We start from the raw sequence: 7,308 nt of genomic DNA on the forward strand, positions 1-7,308 counted from the left end.
AAAAAAAAAAAAAAAATTATTTTAAAAATGAGCTGGGCATGGTGGTGCATGCCTGTAGTCCCACCTATTCAGGAGGCTGAGGTGGAAGGATTGCTTGAGCCCAGAAGGTCAAGGCTGCAGTGAGCCAAGATCATGCCACTACACTCCAGCCTGGACCACAAAGCAAGATTTGCTGTCTAAAAACAAAAAAAAAGAGAGAAGCAGTGATGACATTTTCCTTTCATGATGATATATAAAATAAAGCTGCATGCTGCATCTTACAATTGATGACATCTTAGCATTAAGTATGGTTGTTGGTTTTCTTTTTTCTTTTTCTTTCTTTTTTTTTTTTTGAGACGGAGTCTTGCTCCATTGCCCAGGTTGGAGTGCAATGGCGTGATCACGGCTCACTGCAACCTCTGCCTCCTGGGTTCAAGCGATTCTCCTGCCTCAGCCTCCTGTGTAGCCGGAATTACAGGCATCCACCACCATGCCCAACTAATTTTTTTGTATTTTTGTAGAGACGGGGGTTTCACCATGTTGGCCAGACTGGTCTCGAACTCTTGACCTCAGGTGATCCACCCACCTTGGCCTCCCAAAGTGTTAGGAATACAGGTGTGAGTGGTGTTTGTTTTCCTAACTGTGAAAACAATTCTGGGACTTAGTATTAATACGTGTCTCTTGTAAAGTGAACAGCCATTTTCCTGTATGACTCCTACATTCTGCCCAGGGAAAGTCTGAGTAATTGCAAACCCAGGTTAGTGCAGAGTTAGGCTGGAAGCCAGCTGTAATATGAAGGAGCAAAATCAAGCCCAAGCCTAGGGGTCTCACAGAACTGCTTTGGACTCCAGGAATCCAAGTGGAGGAGAATTAGACAGATGTCAATTTCATCCAGAAGAAGACATAGGCAAAAATGGAGCTGGAAACAAAGTATCATTATCCTAAGCTCAGTAGTTCCCCAGGAACCTGCCTGGTGCTGGCTATGGGACCCACTCTCAACCCTCAAGCCCCAGTGTCAAGGATGGAGTCATCATAGGCCTTCTCTGTTTACCCCCATCCTGAGGGCAACACCACCAGCTGTGACTCTCCCTCAGAACGTTTTACCCTGTTCTGTTGGAACGTTACAACCAGAACACTTTTTCTCTCTTCCGCATGAGAGGCCCAGGAGTTTAAGACCAGCCTGGTCAACATAGTGAGACCCCAACTCTACGAATTTTTTTTTTTTTTTTTTTGAGACAGAGTCTCACACTGTCACCCAGGCTGGAGTGCAGTGGCGTGATCTCAGCTCATTGCAAATCTCTGCCTCCCGATTTCAAGCTATTCTCCTGCCTCAGCCTCCCGAGTAGCTGGGATTACAGATGGCTGCTACAGATGCCCGCCACAGATGCCGCTAATTTTTTGTATTTTTAGTAGAGATGGGGTTTCACTACGTTGGCCAGGCTGGTCTCGAACTCCTGACCTCATGATCCACCCGCCTCAGCCTCCCGAGGTGCTGGAATTACAGGTGTGAGCCACCATGCCTGGTGAATTTTTTTTTAATTGGATGGGCATGGTGGCACAAACCTCCAGTACCAGCTACTAGGGAGGCAGAAGCAAGAGGATAGCTTGAGCCCAGGAGTTCAAGGCCACAGCGAGCTAGGATTGCACCACTGTACTCCAGCCTGGGTGACAGAATAAAACCCTTTCTCTAAATAAATAAGCCATTCTGAGTCATCATAGACCTCTGTTCTCCCCCTTCTTGGGGGTAACACCACCAGCCCTGATTCTCCCTCAGAACATTTCACTCTGTTCTGTTGAAACATTACAACCAGAAAACATCTCTCCTCCCCATGAGGGGCCTGTCCCCTTGGGCATGGCGTGGGCTCTGGCTTAGGAGAAGCCTGCCGATGCTCTCACAGGCTAGGGGCTTCGTCTTTAACTAAATGCTCTTATCAGAGGCTTCCTCCCCCAGCCCATCCTTAGTGCACAGCAGACAGCTGTTTGGAGAGTTTCTGGAGCCTCATTTCAAGTGCTGGCTTGGGACTGCATTAGAATTTTGGCTTCATACAAGTAGCAAACCAGCCACAAAAGCCATCTGAGCAAGGGGGAGGGAAGAAAAGGCAGATGAGTAGGTGTTTGCTTAAGGAGGTATAGTTTCATCCCCAGATGATATCCAGAAAACAAGGATCCTCTGAGCAAGGCCAGGATTCCTGGAGGGTAAAAATAGTATCTAAAGCCATTCCAATGGCCAGGTACAGTGGCTCATGCCTGTAATCCCAGCACTGAGAGGCTGAAGCGGGAAGATACTTGAGCCCAGGAGTTCAACACCAGCCTGGTCAACATAGTGAGACCCATCTCTACAAACATTTTTTTTTTTTTTTTGAGACGGAGTCTCGCTCTGCCGCCCAGGCTGGAGTGCAGTGGCGGGATCTGGGCTCACTGCAAGCTCCGCCTCCCGGGTTTACACCATTCTCCTGCCTCAGACTCCCGAGTAGCTGGGACTACAGGCGCCTGCCACCTTGCCTGGCTAGATTTTTTGTATTTTTTAGTAGAGACAGGGTTTCACTGTGTTAGCCAGGATGGTGTCGAACTCCTGACCTCATGATCCGCTCATCTTGGCCTCCCAAAGTGCTGGGATTACAGGCTTGAGCCACCGCGCGCGGCCAACGAACATTTTTTTTAAGTAGGTGGACACGGTGGCACAAGCCTGTAGTTCCAGCTACTCAGGAGGCTGAGGTGGTAGGATAGCTTGAGCCCAGAAATTCGAGGCTGCAAGGACATAGGATAGCACCACTGTACTCCAGCCCGGGTGAGAGAACAAAACCCTGTCTCAAAATAAATAGATAAGCCATTCTGAGTCCCCTCTCTTTCCTGACTTCTCTGGGTTAGGAAAAAGAGCTCGGTCAAGCGCAGTGGCTTAAGTCTCTAATCCCAGCACTTTAGGAGGCCGAGACGGGTAGATCACTTGAGGTCAGGAGTTTGAGACCAGCCTGGCCAACATGGTGAAACCCCATCTCTACTAAAAATATAAATTTAGCTAGGCTTGGTGGTGCACTTCTGTAATCCCAGCTACTCGGGAGGCTGAGGCAGGAGAATCACTTAAACCCAGGAGGCAGAGGTTGCAGTGAGCCGAGATCACACCACTGCACTCCAGCCTGGGCAGAAAGAGCGAAACGCAAAACTCCATCTTAAAAAAAAAAAAAAAAGCTCTGGGTTCCAGCTTTTTAGACCAGTTTTCTTGTGTGTCTCCCAACCCCAACTCCCCTGAAATCTGCTGTATTGCATTCTTTTTCCTTTCTGAGGCTCAACTTTGCCGTTGATGGCATGGGTAGATTTACCCTGCCCTGGTAACTATCGCGGCTGGGAATTTGCCTCCTCCTGGTTCTTCCCAGCCTCCTGCAAGAGCATCTGTTCAAACCTCCCTGCCCTGTCTGCCCCTGCCACTGCTGAGCTGCCAGGACTCTGCTGTGGGGCTCCTCTTATCCTGCATTCTCCCTTCGGGGTGGGACAGACGTAGTCTGTGCCTTGGTCAGGAAAAGACCGACACACGGTTCAGACAATTGGAATGAATAGTGCAGCACCTAGAATCAGTTCGCACTGCAGCATGGCTCAGGCTTCCAGGTGAAAATGTTGGTGGTAGAATCTGTACACCTGAGGCCGTCCCTCTCATTACCAAGAGAATAATGACTCAGCCCTGGGCTAGGTTTACGGAGGGGAATCCCCAAGGGAGCCTTCTCTACAACTTCTTCGGGAGCTGGCCTTATACCTTGTTGCAACAGAAGAAGACCCACTTGGTGGGGTTTAGAAATAATAGGAAGGCCTATCTAGCCCCACAAATCTCTGCCCACAGCACTTGAATCCCTCTGCTTTGTCAAGTTGCCTGGCTTAGCCTCATTAGGGATGCATTCCTTTGAGTTAATTGAATCCAGAGTACCACCCAGGTGGCCAAGATTGTTAGGTTTAACCTAATCTAATATAAATCAGTTAACTTTGCATAAAGGAAAATACCATTGCTAGACCACTGCATCCCATTAGGTTTGCTCCAGCCCAGGACAGGATGCAACATCAAAATATGATGGAGACAGAGGAAGACGGGAGTGGCTTAGTCTACCATGGGGGTGCTTGGGGCATAGAGAAAGAACCCTGGTCACACAGGACTATGCTAGGAACACCTTAGGAGTTGTCACCTTGTATTCATTGATTATTATCATCAGTGTTCATAGTTGCCCAAATCCAGCAAGCATAGCTGGGAAGGAGAGTACGACAAAAGGACCACGAGGTTAGAGTAGCCAACCTCCCTCTCCAGATCTTCTTTGTTACTTGCAAGTTCCAGGAGCCCAGTCTCCCACGGGTAGATGTGGATGGGAAAAGGTAGAGTGAAAATGGTTAATTGTGTGCTTCAAGTCTCTTACAACCATTCTGGGCCTTGTCCCCTCCTTCTCAACATTTTACTTAGATAGGAGGTACCTTTTTGGGAATTGCCACATTCAGAAACAAACTGTGGGTCTTTTGTTTTGGGAGGTGTGGAGTTTCGCTCTTGTCGCCCAGGCTGGAGTGCAATGGCACAATCTCGGCTCACTGCAACCTCCGCCTTGCAGGTTCCAGTGATTTTCCTGCCTCAGCCTCCTGAGTAGCTGGGATTACAGGTGTGCAGCACCACACCCGGCTAATTTTTGTATTTTTAGTAGAAATGGGTTGCACCATGTTGGCCAGGCTGGTCTCGAACTCCTGATTTCAGGTGATCCACCCACCTCTGCCTCCCAGAGTGCTGTTATTACAGGTGTGAGCCACCACACCCGGCCTAAACTGTTGGTCTTAAGTGTATGTGGTACTGGGAGCTGAAGTTTGGTTATCCAATCATCCATTCCAACTTTTCCTTTTTCAAGAATCGATACCATCCTTTAATGGCACCTGCTACCTGGGGACGATATGGGGCCTGAAAGGTCCAGTGAATGTCCCAGGTGCTGCTCACTGCTGGGTAATTTTTGCTCTGATGTCACCATGGTTTGACTGCATATGTTCAAGGAATCAAAAATGTAACATAGTCCATCTAAGAGTCCTTGCATAGTATGGCACTCATCTACTGTGCAGATGGAGATAGTAGTGTCAGATCCTGAAGAGATATCTATAGTAGGCAAAATAATGAACCCCCAAAGGTGTCCAGGTACTAAACCCTGGAACCTGTGAATATATTGTGTTACATAGCAAGGGACATTAGAGATACAGATGTAGTTAAGGTTGCTAATCAGCTGAATCTGAGACAAGGAGATTATCCTGGATTTCCTGGCTGGGGCCAATGTGATCATAAGGGTTCTTATAAGTGAAAGGAGACAGGAGAGTTCGCATCAGAGAGAGTGAAGAAGGGCTGGATCAGCTGGGTGCAGTGGCTCACGCCTGTAATCCCAGCACTTTGGGAGGTTGAGGAGGGCAGATCACTTGAGGCCAGGAGTCTGAGACCAGCCTGGCCAAATGGTGAAACCCTGTCTCTACTAAAAATATAAAAATTAGCTGGGCGTGATGGTGGGCACCTGTAATCCCAGCTACTTGGGAGGCTGAGGCAGGAGAATTGCTTAAGCCTAGGGGGCAGAGGTTACAGTGAGCTGAGATCATGCCACTGCACTCTATCCTGGGCGCCAGAGCAAGACTCCATCTCAAAAAAAAAAAAAGAAAACAAAAAAACAGAAGGACCGGATTGACCATGGCTGGCTTTGGAGATAGAAGGGGACCAGGCACCAAGGAATGTGAGCCGCCTCTAGAAAAGGTAAGAAAATGATTTCTTCCTAGGACCTCCAGAAAGGAATGCAATCCTACCAACATCTTGATTTTAGCCCAGCAGAGACTCATTTTGTGCTTCTGAACTACAGAACTGTAAAATAATACATTTATGTTGTTCTAGGCCTCTAAGTTTGTGGCAGGTTGCTACAGCACCGGTAGGGTATGAACATGGTGTCTGCTGCAGTCAGCGCCCAGCAGGACTCTTACAAAGAAGGGTCGATGTAGTCCATCGCCAGGACTAACAGGATCCGGTACCCCTAGCTATATGCTCTGAAGTTCACTTTGCCACTCAACTATGTGGCTGACATTTCAGGCATGTTTGCCAGGCTTCCTTGGCCTCAGGTGCTGGAACCACTAGGCCTGGTTTTGGGGCCCAGTCCTGAATTGTACATGAATTACATGTGTGACGGTATATCCAGGGAGCTATGGTCCTCACCTGGGCAGCGCAGATCTGATTACCTCACTGATTTCATTGATGTTCATCCTTGAAGGGTCCTTTCTCAGGGGCATCCACATGGGTCATGAAGTGGGGGTAGGGGTAACAGGCTACATTGGCCGGGTGGGGTTGTGTTAACAAGGACAAGTGCCACAGCCTGCCACCCTGCCCATCGAGCTGAATTCTCTTGCCCATGCACAGTTTGAAACTGTTTTCTTTGAGGCTGCCCAGCAGGAGTGGTCCAGGACACTCCATCAGCCATTAACTAAGTGGATCCATCCATGAACCAGGCCCAGGCATCTTCAGGAACTTTGTGTACCAAAGCCCCCAGGAAGCCCAAGACGCCAACATAGACTGGCATCTGGGGTAGCCACATCTGGAGTGTGACTGGTCACTTTTTCATGTTGCTGTGGGGCACCACTAATGCTCAGTTTACTTCTTTCCCAGATATACCGCTTGCACTTAATCATGAATGACTGCTGGGCAACACCCACATGTTGGCGTTCTCATTTCTGATGCATCCAGTGATAGGGCTGTCAGCGCCTGACACCACCTGTGTTGATTTATTAGTCTCTCGGTGTCTGCTCATCAGTGATGTCCAGTAACAAGCCAGTAATTGCCTCTCAAATGAAATATACTGGGTGGCAGCGTCAGCCACATGCTGTACCAAAACCCCAGGGTGCCTTTTGCCACAGTCTCCAGTCTGCATAACTGTCAGTCACTGACACGTGTAGTTCAAATAGCTCATTAGGACTGATGGCCCCAGCAGAAGTCTATACAACTTGTTAAATAGTTTCTAGGGCCTGTCATTGGTCAGGGTGCCATTCAAAGGTGGCTGCCTTGTGAGAGATCTTATGAAATGGGTTGAGCAGGGTCCCCATGGGAGGTAGGAGCTGCCTCCCATACCCAAATAGTCCCATTAGATGCTGTGCCTCCTTTTTGTTTGCTGGAGGTCTTGAGGCTGACAGTTTTCCTTCAACAGTTTCCAGTATTGTTCTCTGAGGATCAGCCCACGTGGTTCCTACATTAGTCTGTGAGGCCTGCCACAGGCAGGTTTGTGTAAACCACACTGTGTGGTTTAAACAGCAGAAGTTCATTCTCTCACACTCCTATTTTCAATTTTTTTTTTTTTTTTTTTT

The sequence above is a fragment of the Mandrillus leucophaeus genome, unplaced genomic scaffold (assembly GCF_000951045.1).
Source record: "Mandrillus leucophaeus isolate KB7577 unplaced genomic scaffold, Mleu.le_1.0 Scaffold59, whole genome shotgun sequence".
NCBI classification, from domain to species: domain Eukaryota; kingdom Metazoa; phylum Chordata; class Mammalia; order Primates; family Cercopithecidae; genus Mandrillus; species Mandrillus leucophaeus.